Source organism: Lutra lutra, chromosome 4 (genome assembly GCF_902655055.1).
Source record: "Lutra lutra chromosome 4, mLutLut1.2, whole genome shotgun sequence".
NCBI classification, from domain to species: domain Eukaryota; kingdom Metazoa; phylum Chordata; class Mammalia; order Carnivora; family Mustelidae; genus Lutra; species Lutra lutra.
In genome coordinates this window covers 10,151,735-10,171,371 of record NC_062281.1, presented here as the reverse complement: position 1 = coordinate 10,171,371, position 19,637 = coordinate 10,151,735, and the positions used below count along the sequence as shown (strand labels likewise).

Here is a 19,637-nt window from a genome sequence, read left to right as displayed (position 1 = left end):
TTAAGTTGTTAATGTTGAATACTGGGAGCAAGAAGTAAAGACAGAAGAATAAAGTACAGGAAGGTAAGAGAAACCATAAAAGGCACTTTCTAAGGCAAAGGATTTAGGTCATTAGATCATCACCAAGTTTGAGGAGGGAAAAAAGAATGTTAAATAGTTTCACGGGTATATACTTACCCCAAACTCATCAAGTTGTGCACATGAAATATGAACAGTTCTTTGCATGTCAATCATGCTTCAGTAGCTATTTTTTCTAAGATTTTATTTATTTGTTTATTTATTAGAGAGAAAGTGGGGGAGGGGCAGAGGGAGAATCTCAAGCAGACTCCACACTGAGCATGGAGCCTGACATGGGGCTCAATCTCATGACCCTGAGATCATGACCTGAGCTGAAATCAAGAGACTGACACTCAAACAAGTCAGGCACCCAGGCATCCCTGTGATTCAGTAGTTTAAAAAATAAAATACTCCTTCCTGTCCTCACAATAAAAACAAATAATAAACAACCATAACAAAAGCCCTAAAGAAAAAAACCAGCAAAAATAGAAGTGTTGTCATGATAAGTGTGTATATTTAGATATTCCTACCAGAACTATAGGACAATGAAGCAAAGTCACAGATGTGGAGTTTTCCTTCTTTCACGGTGCTTTTTAGGGCACAAAACACTTTTTCAGGTGTCCATGGATTTGTCCCTCACAAAAAAATAAAAGATGGGTCAGAGCAGGGATGTTCAATCCCTACTAAGGTTATCAAAGTTTACTTTCTTATTAATTATTAAAATTATTATTAAAATTAAAACATGTTCAACCACCAGAAATTATTGTCAACAACAACAACAACACCCAAAAAGGAAGTGAAGATGGGGGAAAAAAATCAAGTTAACCATGTCCTATTCTCTTCCTCAGTCCCTATCCTGATGCAACTGGGTGTTGAAACATCTATTTCCAATCTTAGATTTTCAACAGATAATCACATCAAAACATGGGCAGAAGACATGAACAGACACTTATCTAAAGAAGACATACAGATGGCTACCAGACACATGAAAAAATGTTCATCATCATTAGCCATCAGGGAGATTCAAATCAAAACATCATTGAGATACCACCTTACACCAGTTAGCATGGAAAAAATCAACAATACAGGAAACAAGTGTTGGAGAGGATGTGGAGAAAGGGGAACCCTTTTACACTGTTGGTGGCAATCCAAGTTGGTGCAGCCACTTTGGAAAACAATGTGGAGATTCCTTACGAAATTAAAAATAGAGCTACCCTATGACCCTGCAATTGCACTACTGGGTATTTACCCCAAAGATACAGATGTAGTGAAAAGAAGGGCCATCTGTACCCCAATGTTCATAGCAGCAATACCCATAATCACCAAACTATGGAAAGAGCCAAGATGCCCTTCAACAGACAAATGGATAGAGAAATTATGGTCCATATATACAATGGAGTATTACGCCTCCATCAGAAAGGATGAATACACAACTTTTGTATCAACATGGATGGGAGTGGAAGAGATTATGTGAGTGAAATAAGTCAAGCAGAGAAAGCCAGTTATCATATGATTTCACTTACTTGTGAAGCATAAGGAATAACATGGAGGACATTAGGAGAAGGAAAGGAAAAGTAAACTGAGGTAAACTGGAGGGGGAGATGAACCGTGAAAGACTGTGGACTCTGAGTAACAAACTGAGGGTTTTGGAAGGGATGGAGTGTGTGGCTGGGTGAGCCTCGTGATGGGTATTAAAGAGGGCACATATTGCATGGAACACTGGGTATGGTGCATAAGCAATGAATCTTGGAACACTGAAAAAAAATAAAATAAAAGCACTGAAAAAATAAAATAAAGTTAAAAAAGAAACAAATCTTACATTTTTAAATGGTTTTACACCATGGTCACCCTGAAAACATACTCCTGTGACCTACCATTATCACCTTAATGTTATAACCAGGTTCCCAAGCTTCTATACTTTTCATAAATATAAAATGTCCTCTGATATACAAAACCATTTCCCTGTTGTTGGATACCGGTTGCTTCCTAAGTTTTTCTGTTGTACATAACTTTTTGATACAAATATCTGGGCAAAGATCTGTTTTCTGCTTTTTTCTTTAAAGTTATTAAATTATTTACAGAGGGCCTATGCCCTCTCCTCCTCCCCTTGCCTAGAATGATCACCAGTCATCAGGGTTAGCTCCAAATTCCTTTTCCGGGCTCACCTCAAGCATCACCTGGCCCATACCCAGAGGCTGAGTAGCGTGATGCTCCCATATAGCCCTCTTCGGTCCCCCGCACCTACTGCTACCCTAGTTTTTGTTGTACTGCAGATTATTTATTTGACCGAAAGCTCTCTGAAAGACCTGCCAAATTGATACCATCATGTTTTATTCATGTGTTCATCCCAATGGAAGTGAAAGCACTTGAAAGCTGTTATGCCCCATCACAAGGTGAAGGACATCTTCTGTATCCAGAAAGAGCTGCAGTTCAGCTGGAGCAGTGGGGAGCACCAGCCAGCAGAACATTCCTTGTCTCTCTTTCTCCACTCCCCCACACCGTGCAGTCTGCTCAGAACAACACACAGACAAAAGGCCAAAGCTGACCTCAGCAAACGCCTCCCTGCCTTTTCCTCCCCTGGTGCGTGCTATAACTGTAGGGACAGGCTCATTCACAGAAGAATGTGAACAGACTGTGACTTCCTAAGGAGATGGGCTATTACTTCTTGGTTATTCTAGAATCTCAGTACACCATCCATTTCACAGGCAGCACCCAACACCTGGGCAACCAGGAAACTTTTTTCTGGCTTAGAGCAAAGAACGGGAGGAAGAAAGGACCAGTCATCGATTGTCTGTCATAGCAAGCAATGCTGACAAGATTATCTTAAGTACCAGGGTATAGAAATGAATCAAACTCAGAGCCTGCTCCCAAAAATCTATAGCCTAATGGGAAGGTGGTTTGATGGTAAGCCTTTGACAAATGGCAGGTGGGTGGGGTGCGAGAAGCCTTGTTTTATACCATTCGCCAGTACCTGTGGCATAATATTCTTACCATGTCCAATTACATTACTGTTTTCATTCATTCTCAATCAGTTTTTAGATTTGATCTCAGTTGTACCAGAACAGCCCACAGGATCAGTCTCTGCATTTGATTTCTGCTTACATCAGCCCTGTGACTAAAAGCAATAAAGTATTTTTTAGAGCAGCCATAGAAAGTCTCTGCACAGAAAACTTAAAACTTTGAGCCAGAGGAAGTTTTCTGTGATGCTGATGAAATATAATCTTCAAGTCTTCTCATGTACACGTGCTCTTTCTAAATATACATATCTTTGCATAGTTAATTTTGTGTTCCAAATTTTATATGCTTTTTTAAAAAAAGACCAGCCTAAATAGTATAAACTTGAGACTCCTTCCCTATTTGATCTTGTCAGTTTTTCTTTTTTTCTTTAGGGTCCACAGCAGAGTGTAAAGTACCTAACCCACCATTCTTTCTGATGAAGTACTGGATCTTGTTAGAACACAGGCTCTGGGGCGCCTGGGTGGCTCAGTGGGTTAAGCCGCTGCCTTCCGCTCAGGTCATGATCTCAGGGTCCTGGATCGAGTCCTGCATCGGGCTCTCTGCTCATCAGGGAGCCTGCTTCCCTCTCTCTCTCTCTCTGCCTGCCTCTCCATCTACTTGTGATCTCTCTCTGTCAAATAAATAAATAAAATCTTTAAAAAAAAAAAGAACACAGGCTCTGACTCAGTAGGTGAGGGAGTGGAGCCTGGTATTTCATTTCTAACAAGTTCCCAAGTGATGTTAATGATCACATGGACCACTTTTTTGCAGCAACGTAGTCCACATAGAATCAACCTCTAAGCCCAGCAAAGCTTTTCCTTTGAGAGGTGCTTTATTTGAGATTACTACCTGTCTGGCCACTGAGTAGAGTTAACTAGCAGTGTTGTGCTCTGTCTTCTTGTGCTAACCATGTCTTTCCTGCCTTCAAACCCAAGCCTGTCAGATTCCCAGATTCCCTCTTTTGTGAAGCTCTCAATTATAGTCAGACCTGATACCAAAGCATCACTGGGTCAGGGTGCTTGGCTGAAAGCAAGAGAGTTCACTTTATCCAGTAAAGACAGAAAAGAATTTACTATGTGGCTCAAAGTACCTTGTAGCCATCCTAGGATCTAAGCATAGATGTATTTTATCAGGAACAACTGAGCCAGGAAAAATGAAGGATTTTTTTTTTTCTTTTGGAGACCCCATAGTTCAGCTGTCCACCATTCAGCATGGATGATGCCAGATGCCAAAAGCTAAGTCAGCCCTCATATCCTGAAGAACCAAACATGCCAACCACCATGTGTGTCGAAAGCTGCAATTTCCTTACCTCTGGCTGCCCCCACACCTGGTTGAAAGCAGAAGCTGGATACAAAGGAGTCCAAAAATACAGTGTTTTCTTCCTACCCCTTTTAGAACAGAAAAACTGGCTAGAAAGGGTTGGAGTAGAGGTAAAGAGTCAAGGCTGAGTGGGCCCATCTACAGAATCTGGAAACTCAACAAATGTTCCTGAATAAATGAACAGGTGCAGTCTGACTTCGTTTGTTCACTGATGGTTCCTGATCTTCATAATAACATCCCCTGAGACAGGCCTTTGACTCACCACATGCTGACTCCAGCCCTACCTCCACATGACTCTTCATCTCTAAAATCCATCACCACAGACCCTTCAGTTCAAACTCTCGGGAGAGAGAAAGAGATTCCACTGGCTGGCCAGAAAGTGGATTCTTCTTGGGTCAGGTATCTATCTCAGCTTCAATTGGCTATTGTTACAGAGGTTCAAGTGGTAAAAATCTGATATCCTGGGTGCCTGCCTGGCTCCATCAGTTAAGCATCTGCCGTTGGTTAAGCATCTGCCTTCGGCTCAGGTCATAATGTCAGGTTTCTGGGATAGAGCCCCTCTCTCTCTCCCTCTCCCACCAGCTTGTGCTCGCTTCCTCTTTCTCTCTCTCTCTCTCAATATAAATAAATAAATAAATAATAATCTTTTTTTAAAAATCTGATATCTTAAACCTGCCTTTTCTCCTAGGAAGAGGAATTTCTGAAAGTAAGGGACTTGGAAGTAATAAAAGTATCCTGGCATCTATGAGCTAGGAGGAATAGGCATTCTCAAAATGGACAAAGGAGAAGACCTTTAGAGGCAGAGCAGACAGACACAAAGGTTTAGGCCTTCAACTAGTTCATTAGAAATTTTATGATAAAAAAAGGTAAGAAAGAAATTTTATGATGAACTGGGTCTTTTTTTTTCATTGAGTTTCAAATATCTTTTCTAATATTTGCTTTTCCCAAAACTTTAAAAGCAAATATTAGCCCTCCTTCCACTGCCTACACTGAACTTAAAAAACAAACAAACAAACGAACCTCTTTCTCGACCCTTATTCCTTTCATCTTTCTACTTCTTAACAAGCCTCTGACAATTCTTAGGCACATAATATAATTTCATTAAGAGTTTCTCCGTTAGGGGTGCCTGTCTGGCTCAGTGGAGTGTGTGACACTTGATCTTAGGGTCATGAGCTTAAGCCCCACACTGAGGGTAGAGTTTACTTATAAAAACAAAAAATAAATTAACAGAGGGCTAAAAAAAAAAAAGACGTTCTCTATCTACAAAATGGGAACAAGTGAGCCTACCTCTGTTGATGGTGAGGAACAAAGAGTAGGAAAGATGTGAACATACACAACGAACCCTAACACCACTGTATAAATGAAAGTGATTGAAATGATGGTGAGGGTCTCTCCAGCCCAGACTTTTACCAAAACGTTCAAGGTGCTTCTTGACATTTTCCAATTAATGCCTCTGTGCCCCTCAGGTGGTAAAAGACATGATGTGGGGTATGGCTATAAGGAGCATCACTGCTTATGGCTGTGCTGGCTCAGCATATCCACTGTGAGACTTGGCCCTGATGTCAGGGTCCTCACCTCTCGGTCCTCAGCACGGCCTCATGAACACTCAGGCTTTGTTCCTGTGACTGCTGCAGCTGCTCAGCTAATAACCTAAAATACTATCTAGGCTAAGCTTGGGCCAGCACTGCACCTGTCTTTGGCTTCTATTAAGAGTCAAGGACAGTTAAAGCTGGAAGCAGCTTAGATTCTTTAGTCTTGCCCAAATTCCAGCTTGCCCACTCTCAGCCAATGGCACCAGAAGCTCCTCAGTGACTCAAACCAAGTCTGACATCTTTCTTTCTTTGCCCATCTTCCCCTTGCCTCTTGCAAGCTCTGTTAGCTCTACCTACAAGGTATATCCCTAATATAATCATTTATTTCAAACTCCACTGCTTCCCCCTACTTCAAGTCATGCCATCATCTTGCCCACATGGTTGCAATACCCACCTAACTGCTCTCTGTTGATATGCTTGCCGCTGTCATCCATTCTTGGAAGAAGCTAGAGTGGCCTTCTTCAAACAAGAGCAGCACAGAGGGTCCTTCTGCTTAGAACTCTGCAACTTTCTATTGTTTCTATTGTAATTAGATTAAAGTCCATGATCCTTACTATGGTGGCCACTTCCTCAGTCTTTGGTATCCCTCTTTCTCTCCCACCTTCCAACCATAGTGTCTGCTTCTGTTCTTCAAACAGGCAGAGCTCATTGCAACCTCAGGCCTCCACACATTGAGCTTTGTGTTGCTCCAGGTTCTGCAGAGGTTTGGGATGGATGGATGGATGGATGGATGGACGGACGGACGGATGGATGGACGGATGGATGGGTGGAACTGAAGCTTTGAGGAACTTGGATTGGTAAGGTCAACAGAAGTCAGGGGATCAGGGAATCCAATTTTAAACAATGCTGAGAATGATGGGCTAGATGTCAGGCAGCTTCTCATTTGGCCTGGTAGTTAAGGGGAAGATATTGAGATCTCTCCAACCAGAAACCAGAGCCTGCCGCAAAGGAAGGAAATTGTTAAAGTCAAGGTAAGTTGAGACAGGTTCAGAGGCATGGAATTTCTCCACAAAAAGCATTTCTGTTCCCTCTTAATAAACTATTAGATGGTAGCCAAGACAATGATGGAACTTCAGAGCCTCTAAAAAGCCATTATTCATTTTCCAATATAGTAAGTAGAAAACACTGATCTCATTCTCAGTTGCAGAAAGCTGATCAAAATGAAGGATCATCTTGAACTGGGGCTTCTACACTTTTTCTTTCTTTTCCCTGAATTATAACTTATTTCCAACTGGAACATTTAATTGCCTTCTAACAATACCTTGAGTTAGGTCATGGACCAGAGAGAATAGTCCTGGATCATACCAACTATTGGTTTTTTACAAAAGCTGGCCAAAATCTCATGTTCTCACCCCCACTCTCCCACTATCTCTCTCCAAGTTTCAGTGAATCTAGAAGGTAATATTAGATCTTCAGGATTGAATATCAGAGGGGTCCTTCAAATGGCAAAGCACCAGAGGCCCATATTGCCAAATCAACTTCCTTTTTTTTGTTTGAAGGATATTCTTCTTTAACTTCCTGGAGTACCATGGAAAACTTAGAGTCCAAAGGCAGACTGAGTAGGCTTTGAATCCTAACTCCACAACTGTCCAGCTGTGTGAACTTGGAAGAGCTAATTTCCCTCCCAGGAATCACATGTGAGAGGAGAAAACAGCAGGGCTAAGAGGAAGAAATATGAAAGAGCATCTGTAGAGACACACAACATTTTCCCAGACATGCAATGGGTACGCTATGGATCTGTCCTTCCTTCCCCCCGCCCTAATACCAATTATTCCTTTCACAACCCATGCATAACCCCAGATGTGTGGTCAGGTATAAAAGAACAGCTTTTCCATTCCCAAGACAAGTTTATGATAAAATGAGCTATCATCATGGTTGGGGTTTTCCGTCATAACTGATTGAAGGGCAATAAGCAATGATTCAAGAGCAGTATGACTCAGGAGCCAGCATGCCCAGGTTATGGGCTCAGATTGGCACTTCCTTTCTGTTCAACCTGTGACAAGTCATAGAACTTCTCTTGACCTCCATCTCCCTTCTGTAATAATACAGTCATCTCTATGGGGTTATTGTGAATATCCAAATGAGTTGCATGTGACATGCTTAGAACAGTGCCCAGAACACAGTGAACCCTACGTGTGAGTTAGGATTACATGATAGCTTCACTACATGAAGGCCTGCTTTATTGTAATGCCCACCTGTTCCTGTTTTCTGTCTGTCAATGGGACCATGATTATCCTTCTGTAGCCCAGGGGTATCAGCACATGCTTGGGGTGGGATAAATTCTCCCCTGGGTGAGGGTGGGGACAGGGCATAATGAGCTTGGGGATAGCCAGTCTAGTGTTGGAGGTCAAGCCTAAGTGGATAGGAATGCCCTTTTCTCAGTAGGCCTTGAGCTTTCTTGGAACTAGATTTCAGGGAGCCTCGAAGTCTAAGCTGTGCTCTAAAATTATTTGCTTTTAGGGGGCGCCTGGGTGGCTCAGTGGGTTAAAGCCTCTGCTTTCTGCTCGGGTCATGATCTCGGGGTCCTGGGATCGAGCCCCACGTCAGGCTCTCTGCTCAGCGGGAAGCCTGCTTCCCCCTCTTTATCTGTCTGCGTGACTCTCTGCCTGCTTGTGATTTCTGTCTGTCAAATAAATAAATAAAACCTTTAAATAAATAAATAAATAATAAAATAATTTGCTTTTAGTACTCACTACAAAAAATAGGTGTAGGGCAAGGATGGGTGGGGCCTCAGAGTCTCAGAGAGCACGCCAAATTTTACCATTCAGATGACCTAGCTTTGGGTTGTTCTATGCCTGTAAACCCTTTTGTTACTTTTAAGTTCACCAGAATAGATGGTTTTTGTCTTAAATGCCACGTCTTCTCTGCAGGTAGAGGTTGCTTTATTAGCAAAGGATTGAGAAAAAAGTCTGAAGCTGGATTCACCAGAAAAACGTGGCCATGATTGATTGGCCTCATCTGCCAGGGGTAAAAGGCTGGAGGGGGGGAGCACATGAACCCGTCCGCCTGGTCTTTCTTGCTCTTCCCAGTGCTGCTTCAGCACTTGCCTCAACCATCTGCAGCTTCAGAAGCAAAGAAGTTGCCAAACATTAAAAAAAAAAAAATCATGATTTGTAAGAGTCTGTCCCTCTGTGAAAATAATGGTCTTATCTAATTATGCTTTTCAAATTAATTTTTTGTATCCAGTCACTAGGTAATCTGTAAAGGGTAATTGATATTCCTTCAGTCTCCAACATGTCCCTCATAGCCCATGACCTCCACCCTTCTAACCAAAGTACCGGGGCAAAGGTCATGGGAAGAACCTGGGAAGTCACATTGTGGGTATTCTTGGCTTTTACATTTTGTGTGTGTACGTGTAAGTAGACTCCTTGCCTGGTCACCCAGGCACCCCTTGTCTTCTATGCCTTAAATAGCCACAAGGCAGGACTAAACCAGAGAGACAAAGAGCTCATTTGGAGCATGACCTTCGGAGTTAGACTGGCTAGCTTCAGATACTGCTGGCCCTGCCACTTTCCCCACACGTGGGCAAGTCACTTAACCTCTCTGCACCTCGACTTCTCAGACACCAGGTGCTTAAGAACAAGAGTACTTCCCTCGGAGAGTTGTGAGCATCAGATTGAATATAAAAAACTCTTGGAACTATGCCTAGTGCATAGTAAGCACCCATCAGTGACAGCTGCTATTATTCTGAGGGATACAAGCTGAAAGGCTTTTTCCTTGCCCGCCACAACTTGATTAAAAATATAAATGACTGGAAAAGAAGAAAAGTATTAGAGAAGCTTTAATAGACTAGATGCGGATGGAATCTTGGAAAGAGAGTGCCTCCTCCTTCTAGAAATAGAACCACTCCTCCCCCATCTGAATCAGCACCACACCCTCCCCCATCTGGAGTTAACACCAAGGGTGACAATAGAACACAGAAGGGGAAAAAATAGGGAAAGATCTCAGAAGGACTTGTGTTCCATTCCAGACACTTGTGTCTACTCCCAAAGTGGGCACCCAAGAAAGGAAGTGTGTCCCTATAGTTGACCTCCCCACTGAGCCAATGTGGGGCAGAAGTAAACTGAGAGAGGGCCTGAGAGCCCCCTCTGGACTCCCGTAACCTGCAGGAGGTGGAAGGAGCAACCCACCCTAATCTTTCCCAGAAACCCATGAAGGGCCAAGTGGGGAGGGAAGAGAGAGCCTTCTGGCCTGCCTGGTCCTCCCACTCAGAACAAAGAGATGAGAGCTGGCCACCACCGGACTGCAGACAATTCATCAGTGTTGTTTCGTGCGTGACTTGTGGGTCTCTGGGAGGTTGGAATTTGAATGGGGTTTGGGGCATTTGGGAGAATTAATGGGTATAAAAATTGGGGGGGAAACTGGAATTTGAGGGGCTGCTCTGTTTGGTTCAGTTTGGTGCACATCAACCCTCAACTTAGAAAACGTGGAGTGTGAGCATGGGGGCTTCATAACGGTGACCATTGTCACTCGAGGGAGGAGGCTCCCTCACATTTTTCTTTGTGCCATTGAACAGCTGCTTCTTCAGGCTCCCTATCCCTTCATGCGACACCCCTTCTTTCTCGTGAGCTCATTTCTCAGACAAAAACCAGAGCCTCCCACCTCCCCTGCAGCATTTGCTTCTGGGCTCAGAACACCGTGCACCCACCCTCCTCGGTCAGGAGGCAGCCTGGCTGAGAGGCACCAGCCATGAACAGAGTGGTCCTGGCCTCCCTCAGGCGCCTGCTCCTCTCCCACCCCTCTGCACAGGAGACCAGACCCAAGGGCTTGAGGAAAACAAGCTTGCTACCAACTTCGGTGTTCCCACTAAGAGCTGCTTGCTCTTGAACTGACCAGGCCAGGGCTGAGAGACCTCAGTTTCTTCATCTGTGACGTGAACAATCAGACCTATTGGTGGCAGAGCTTCTTGGGAACTCTAAGAGTCCATGATTTATTGCCATCCTATTCAACTGCCACTTCATCTTTCCTTTGCTTCCCCCTGTCTCCTTTCCCTTTGACTCCTGCTCCTCCATGCTGTTGGCATGGGGAATGACCCACAGCCCTTCCCTGACAGTGCAGTTTGCCAAACTAGACTCAGAAGAAACACTCCTGCCGGCTGCTACAGCCTCCCGCTGGCTCCCGCCGGCTCCCGTGCCAATCAGCAGTGGCGGCAGCATTTGCAAAAGGACATTTTTAGAATGATCCCTGGGCAGAAAGGGATAGGATTGCGTAATCACTCTGTTTTGATGAGGGAGAGGGGAGAAAGAAGAAAGATCTTGACACAGGTGCATGGTTTTAATGAATTGTTAAAATAAGGACTCTTAGTGTGGAGAGTCGAGACAAGATACAGGGGCTGGCAAATTTCTCATTTGCCAGAGAAATATGTCTGGGAGCACTGGTGCCCAAACAGGACTGATCGTTTTGACTGAATCAACTCATCAGTGAAGTTAGGCAGCTGGTCAATTCAATTGACTATCTACTTGTATGTTTGTTTATTTTATTAATCTAAATCATTTATCCACTGAATGGCTGGTTATTTTCCTAAACTGACTGAGTAAACAAGTATATAGGTATCCATCAAGAGTCTGTTCAAAAGTCATTGCCACTCAGGTTCCCATAGTTAAAAGTGAAAATTCATGAAACTCCCTCCCAAAAATTCCTACAGTATTCTCTACTTCCCTCTCTTGTCACATATCATTTCTCCCTTGGAATTTATCTCCCTTCTCAGGCCAGAAGCTCCTCCACAACTAGATCCATGCCCAATTCATATCTGTCCCCTTGACAGTGATGTTTTGATGCCAAGAACATGGTACACATTTAATAAATGTTTATGAGTGAGTGAGTGCATGAAAAGTACCATGTTGACATAGTGTGTATCTCTTTAGAAAATTGTTAAGTGCTTATTTACTCATCCATTTATTCGATAATAAAATACTGAGAAATCGCTACATGCCAACTACTTTTCTAGGTAGTAGGGAAACAAACAATAAGTAAAAGAGACAAGAGCGTGTCCCTTGGGGCTCCTGGATGGCTCAGTGGGTTAAATCCTCTGCCTTCAGCTCAGGTCATGATCTCAGGGTCCTGGGATCAAGCCCCGCATTGAGCTCCCTGCTCCCACCACCGCCCCCCGCCCACCTCTCTGCCTACTTGTGATCTGTCTGTCAAATAAATAAATAAAATCTTAAAAAAAAAAAAAAGAGCATGTCCCTTGAGCTCACATGGCACTCAACTGATTGTTTTTAAACATCGACACCTCCAAAAGGAAAGTCAGCAGGTCTCTGGGAAGAGTGTATCCCATGGCACTGGTTTGTGATTCTGGCAAACACAATGAGTCTCTACAGCCTTTTTATGAACTGCAAAACTTGTCCAAACTTGTTTCATAACCTCTGTCAGTCGTGTATATGAACCACTCACTTTCAATTCCATTCAGCTGACAACGTTTGTCGTCAGCTGGGTACAGATACCTGAACTTGGCTGGCAGTGCTGATGGCTACTATTTAGCAGGGACCTGTTCTGGGATGGGTGCTGTGCCAGACACTTCCCATACAGTATCTCAGTTGATCTTTGTGCCAACCATTGCAGGAGCAGGAAATCAAGGTTTGGAGACATTGCATTGCGTGTTTCAGGACCCAGTGTACAGATGAAGGAGGCAGAACTTGAATGTCGCTTTTGGGTTTTCCATATAAAGAATCATGTCATCTGTGAAGAGAGAGAGTTTGACTTCTTCATTGCCAATTTGGATACCTTTTATTTCTCTTTGTTGTCTGATTGCTGTTGCTAGGACTTCTAATACCATGTTGAACAAGAATGGTGAGAGTGGGCATCCTTGTCGTGTTCCTGATCTCAACGCACTACTGGGTATTTACCTCAAAGATACAGATGTAGTGAAAAGAAGGGCCATCTGTACCCCAATGTTTATAGCAGCAATGGCCACGGTCGCCAAACTGTGGAAAGAACCAAGATGTCCTTCAATGGACGAACAGATAAGGAAGATGTGGTCCATATACACTATGGAGTATTACGCTTCCATCAGAAAGGATGAATACCCAACTTTTGTAGCAACATGGACGGGACTGGAAGAGATTATACTGAGTGAAATAAGTCAAGCAGAGAAAGTCAATTATCATACGGTTTCACTGATTTGTGGAGCATAACAAATAGCATGGAGGACATGGGGAGTTAGGAGAAGGCAGTTGGGGGAAATTGGAAGGGGAGGTGAACCATGAGAGACTATGGACTCTGAAAAACAATCTGAAGGGTTTGAAGAGGTTGGGGGGGTGGGAGGTTGGGGGAACCAGGTGGTGGGTATTAGAGAGGGCACGGACTGCATGGAGCACTGGATGTGGTACAAAAACAATGAATACTGTTATGCTGAAAATTTTAAAAGATGATTAAAAAAAAGAATGTATATACCAAGCCAAAAAAATAAATAAATAAAATAGATATAGTAGAGGTAAGAAAAAAAAAAATTGAATGTCGCAAAGATGGCTCAAAAATGGCTTACCTCTAAAGCGTGGAAAGAAGAATGCTGGATGTTACTATGGTGGTGGAAATTTGAAGGATTTTCATTTTTTCTTCTTTCATTTTTCACTTAAAAACATTACCCTTACGGAACATAAATTAATTTGAAAAATTAAATATAAACATTAAAGAGAAGTTTTAGCGATGATGTAGTGAGGTCTCTCATAGGGGTAGTAGAGTAAATAGCAAACTCTAAGGAAAGTTCTGGAAATGCGTGAGTTAGTCCCCAGACTGTGTGAGCTAGAACTCACTGTGAGACACTAATCCTCTGGACGTTGGACAAATGACTCATTTTTTTAAAGTCATATTGAATTCCCGCCCCCCCCCCCCCAGTATGCCAAGGACAAGAAAAGGGCTAGCTACTGACTCAGAGTGACAGAAAAAAATACAGAAATGGGTTTTAGGAAGAGAAGAAACAAAAATTAAGACTGGCCCTAATTTTTGGTCCAATTGTTCTAGAGAACAAGTATGGTGCCTTGGGAAGAGTGCAGATCTTGGCATTATCAGTGACACAGTCCTGACTAGTTTTCTCATCTGTCTGATGGGAGTAATAACAACCTATTTCTTAGGATTTAAAAAGTGCCTTGCACTACACCTGGCACACTTTGGATACTCCTTCTATTATTATTTATTATTTTATTCCAACCCAACATTGACACATCTGCAATAAAGAACAATGACATTCACATCCTACTTCTCATATCTTCCTGATTCTTTTGTGGACATCTTTATCTCCCACAGTTTCTGGGGGCGGGGGATAAAGTTTTTCCCCCCCCTGGGGGAAAATGACCAGCACTGTGCTCACAGCATCAGAGAAATCCCATTCCTTCAAACAAAGAGAAGTGACAGCAGCGCTGTCTCTTCCAAACCAAAAATGTAAGTGTCTTCATATGATGTGTCCAGCACTCCAGACTTCACAAAATGGCTTTTGTGAGGAATTTCTGGGAAAAAAAAAAAATACAGTCAGTCACTCCTTTGACCCTAAAAGATGAAACTTAACAGTGTTTCACAGGTTTGAAAGATTTCCATTTCTGCTCTGGCATTTTGCCCATCTCTTTAGAAAATGTAAGTACCAGTGGAGGGTTTCAAGGAACGTCTCTCTCCCAGCTTCCCTGTGTATTGCCGTGATACTCTGTGAAAGAGCCAGGGAAGGAAAAGCCCAAAGCTCAGATACAGGAGCTAGTCTGAAAGAAGCATGAAGCCAGAGACACAACTCCCTACAGCAGGAGGAAGACCAAACCCCAGTTCTTGGTCCCACCTGGATGATGCCTGGGAGATGCCCTCGTCCTTGGTCACTTGTACTCCCAGACACACCTCTCTCTTGCACTTTATCTAATAAGACAGGGCTCCTCCTGCAAGTTTGTGTACATTCCACATTAAGACACACTGAACATTTTTCTCTTTCCCCAACACTTTTGTGTGTACAATCCTTCTGGCAAGGAGGTTTTCTTTCTTTCCTTCTTTCTTTTATGAAGATTTTATTCAGTTATTGAAAGACTGTGAGTGGGGGGAGAGGGGCAGAAGGAGAGGGAGAAGCAGGTTCCCCACTGAGCATGGAGCCTGACCCCAGGGTCCATCCATAACCCCAGGATCATGACCTGAGCTAAAGGCAGACACTTTACTGACAGAGGCACCCCGGCGTCCAAGAATGCTTTCTTTCTCTTCCTGGCAAACACCAGCTCCTCTTCCAAGGCCCACCTCACCCATCACCTACCTCTTCTGTGAAACCGTTTGCCAAACCCAGAGATCAAATGAACTAATTCCCTACTCCAGGCTCTCACACTGGTTGTTTTGTTGTTGTTGTTGTTGTTGTTGTTGTTGTTGTTGTTGTTGTTGCTGTTTAATTTGAAATCTCATCTTTGTTACTCAATATTCTGTTTTCAGAAAAGAGGAGCAAAGGAGAGCAGATGCAGAAAATGAGGGCATTAAAGTTGCTGCTATGGAAAACCTTCTCTTCTCTTCACCATCCTTCCATATGGAAGATTCTGCCTAAACAGGCTTGGCCTTCTGCCTCCATTCCTCCCCACCGTGGTGAGTGAGTGGCAGAGTTGAAAGGACAAGCAGGTTGGTCCAATGTATAATGAAGCTGGAGGTAGCCTTACAACCATGAACAAATACCATGAACACCAGAGAATTCCCTGGTCTCTCCTTCCATCTCCTTTGGACCAGTTAAAAGCAGAAATTTTTGCGTAAATATCTTTTTTAAATTTGCCTGCAGATGGGCTCTTCCAAGGGCTAGGCATGAGGAACTAGTGAGCTCATTTTGGCTATTCAACTAAGCACCATCTCCCAAACTAAACTTTATCCTCAACAAAAGGATGTTTGGTTTCTCCATATTGCTTCATTTTTCAACTAGCTAGGAAGTCAAGTGGGGGAAGAGGAGTGCTATATTTTGCATTACTTGAAAGAAAGTTAATAAATGCATAGACAAGTTAGGGCTACAGGATGCATGAATGAACTTATGGCACCTGTCTGTTTGCCTGTCTAGCATCGATCCCATTATGCTATATCTCTCTGTAGTAGGAAACACAGGAGAGATGATTAAGTATGAAGGCAATATGCCCAGTTTAAAATAACACATATCTGAGTAAGTAGCTCTTGTTCTCCTGAGACAGGTCCATGCGTGGGTGGTGGTTGAAGCAGCAATTCTCCATGCTATAGGTGACAAAGACTTTTCTTCCAGTTCTGAGGACATCACTCTTCATTCTGGAAGCTTCCTGGAGTAGATGCTGATTTTCTGTGATTTTTCATACATATGGACCTTGCTTTCAAAATCCCAAAGTTGATAAACTTGTTTCTCTGACCTCATGAGGTAGATGTACTTTCCCCACGTGGCTTTCTCATCCCTTTCAGGGACAGTCCCCTGATGAGATTCAAGGCCACATCCTGGATGTTTTAGCCAATCTCTTCAGCAAGTCACTGATTAATTCAGGGCCATACAGACCTGCACGTGAGCAGACATCTCCCCCATAATCATGCCTTCCTCCCAAGTAGAGATACACCCACAGCCTATGTTACAGTAAAATTCTGATAGAATTTTCCAAGGTTTCAGAGTTATGTAAGCCTCAGTCAGTAATGGCCACCTGGAGTAAGGACAATGACTTAGGAGAAGGAAGTTATAAGAGAAAGAGATAGGACATCAGAGATTAACATTTAAAAACAGCAAAGGCAGAAGGATGAAAGGAGAAACTGAAATCATGCAACTGATGGGAAATAAATAGTCAAATTAACCAAAATGGAGTACTTTTCTGTGGCTCCAGAATGTTCCTGACCTTACTCTCACCTCAAACACATTGCCACCACCACCCATTCATTTGGAGCATCTTCTATTTCCCCATTTTAGAAGGAACCTCCGTCCCTCATTCCCATGTCAGGTGAAACTCTCAGCCCACTCCTCCAGGAAAGGAAAGGAAGACCAAGCCTCTTTGTCCCATTTGCTTCATGCCCTCCTCTGCTCCCCAGGAGCAGCTAATCTAATTGGTGCCGATCAGAGCCCCATTCATGTTTCACTGAGAGGAAGGACCAATGTGCTAGAAACTGTCATTTAAAAATACAGAATGGAGCCTGCCTCTGGCGTTCTTTCACTGCCTGACTCCGGTTGTAGAAAGGGTCCCCCTCTACCTCCACTTTCCTGGGGGGACTTCCACCCTGCACAGGTCTTCCTTTGGGTGGACAGTGAGGGCCTGAAATCTTCTTAGTTTACAAGGTAGTTCTGCCATGCCGCAGGCAGTCAGCTGGGAGTCTCCTGCATTAGAAGATCCACCTCTCCCTTCTAAGCAGGCTCCAAAGTCTGGACATGGGGAAGACAAGAGAGACTACTCTGGTCCCAAGACCACATTCTCCAACACAGTTTACTGTGAGGCTTACTTGGCCTTTCCTTGGCTCTATAATAATGAGTTTCTTTGATCCTCATTCAACTGTCATGGGTTAGACATGGTTCGACTACAACAGCAGTCCTTAAACTTGAGCATGCATCTGAATGACCAGGAGAACTTACTAAAACACTGATTGCTAGACCCCATCCCCTGAGTTTCTGAGTCAGCAGCCTATGGGTGGGGCCTGAGAATGTGTATTTCTAACAAGTTCCCAAATGAGGCTGCTGCTACTGGTCTGGGAACCACACACTGAGAAGCATTGGATTAGACACAGGAAGGGAGGAAAGGCAGCCAGTATCTTTTCATTAATACTCACTATGTTTGTAATTCCTCATTCAAAGATATTTGTCCCCCTAAATTCCAGGAGGGCAGTGACTTTGTCTATCTTGTTTGCAATTATGTCTCCAATTCCTAGATAAACTAGGAGCTCAGTGATTATTTGTTCATGAGTTAACCCGATCACCTATCCTTATTAATGGGGACATCTCTATCACACAGAACATTTGGTCCTGCCACAAGTCAGTGAGACATTCAAACATAGTGCTCTACTGGGAGGTACCAAGACTAGAAACTATAAAACTTCAGAGAGCACCATCCCCAAAGCTGCGACCTGGGCTCATGGGCATCACGGCCCCAGAGTGTTCATTTGCATGGAGACCCGCTCTGGGTTCAAACTGGAAGAGGGTGAGAGGGACAGAAGGAGATATTTACTTGCTTCACCAGTCACGTGAAAGGGTCTGAGCTTCAGTGCCTCCTGCTTCTAGCCCTTGGTGAGAAAACAGTGCTCTGCATTAATTGTTATGAAAGCCGATGGGGATAATACACCTTGTAAATTGTCTGCAGGGTTGCTAACAACCAGGAATGCCAATTGTTCATCAGCTCGTTTGGGATACATTGGAATGCAGCTCAAGCTGTGATGTAGGAATGATCTCAGAAATAAATCAAATTTGGTGCAGGAAGCCACATCTATATTTCATGTGCTTGCCTCTGCAGGACTGCCTCAGTAATTGGTTTAAAAATATCCGTGACATCTGTTGATTCTTCTCCTTTAAAGTGTGAATCTTTATCTTTGTCTTTTTTGCAAAACATTATGCTGCAAAGCGGAGAAAGGGGAGAAAGTGTTGCAGTAGCTACCTTTAAAAAGCCTTGGTCCCTCCCGGCACTCATAGCTCAGATCGATTTGCTAGTCAGTCCAGCGTAATATGGAATCAGAGCTCCCTCAGACCCCCGTAGGAATGAAACGACCTATAAAGAAACACATGGCATGACTACCTGTGAGCATTCCCTTGTACATATGTCAATAATTTCCCAGTGAAATGCAGGTGTTTGTAATTCCATATGTTCACATGCATACCCCAGAACTCACAGACTCGTTGGAAACTCACAAATCAAACCCACACCCTATCTAGCTTTCTCACTTGGGGAAGTCTTTCTTGAAGTTTCTGTTGTACTCTGGCCTCAGTTAAGTCAGATTTAAAATGGGTACGAAAATAGAGCCAGAAGGTAGGATCCAGATCTATCTATGCCTACAGCCTGGGCCTTGGTGCATTACTGAATCTTGCCCATTTCTCTATCATAGTCTTTAACTTTTTCTAATCATTTCTAAACAGGCCCATATGTCCTTCAAAATAAATATCATGTGTTCACAAATATTTGGAAAGACCCTTCCACCTGAAATGCATGTCCTTATGTAAGTCAAATCTCCACCATTCTAACCAACCTGGGTCTCAATGTGAGCAGACAACGGTCCCCTGAGCCTTGCACCAAATCTCCTGAAAGAGAAGGAAAGAGGAAAGATGAGAGGAAAGTATGGAGAGAATTCAGTAGACCTGTTATGCCAGAATGTCTGGTATCAATTCAGTGCCATTTCTCCTCCCTCCCAAGCTCTCCCTCATTCACAAGGGCAGGCAGCCTAGGCCCTGAATTTCCCAGAATTCTCTGCCACTGGGTTATTCTACAGATTTCCCCAGTAGAGGCTGGGGAGGTAGAGGAGAGGCAGAAGCCAGACCGTCTCTTCTTTATGTTGTCCAAGTCCATGCACAGATTTCCACAGATGAGAGACTTGACAAAAATCTCCAGTCTCCTACAAACTGCTTGCCTCCATGCCACAACAACCATAATCACGGTGGCAGTTTCTTGATGATTTAACAGCTAGTAGTAAAAGGGGGTGTCAGTGGCATTGCCCAACTTTGCTCCCCTAAACCTTTCAATAACTTCATATGCCATTAATTCCCTCTAGTGAGCCACTTTCTGCTTGAAATAACAAAGTCATCTCTGTTTCCAAGATGGGCAGATA

The 19,637-nt window shown here is 43.4% G+C and overlaps 1 long non-coding RNA gene across 1 annotated transcript; it reads right to left on the bottom strand.

Moving 5' to 3' along the window:
* Window positions 1-17,668: 17,668 nt before the first annotated feature.
* On the bottom strand, window positions 17,669-19,119 carry LOC125097124 (uncharacterized). Its single transcript, XR_007126504.1, has 3 exons — window positions 19,062-19,119; window positions 18,476-18,586; window positions 17,669-17,752 (listed from the first exon to the last, which is right to left on the bottom strand). It is a non-coding gene; the product is annotated as an uncharacterized LOC125097124 (long non-coding RNA).
* Between the last annotated feature and the right edge of the window lie 518 nt (window positions 19,120-19,637).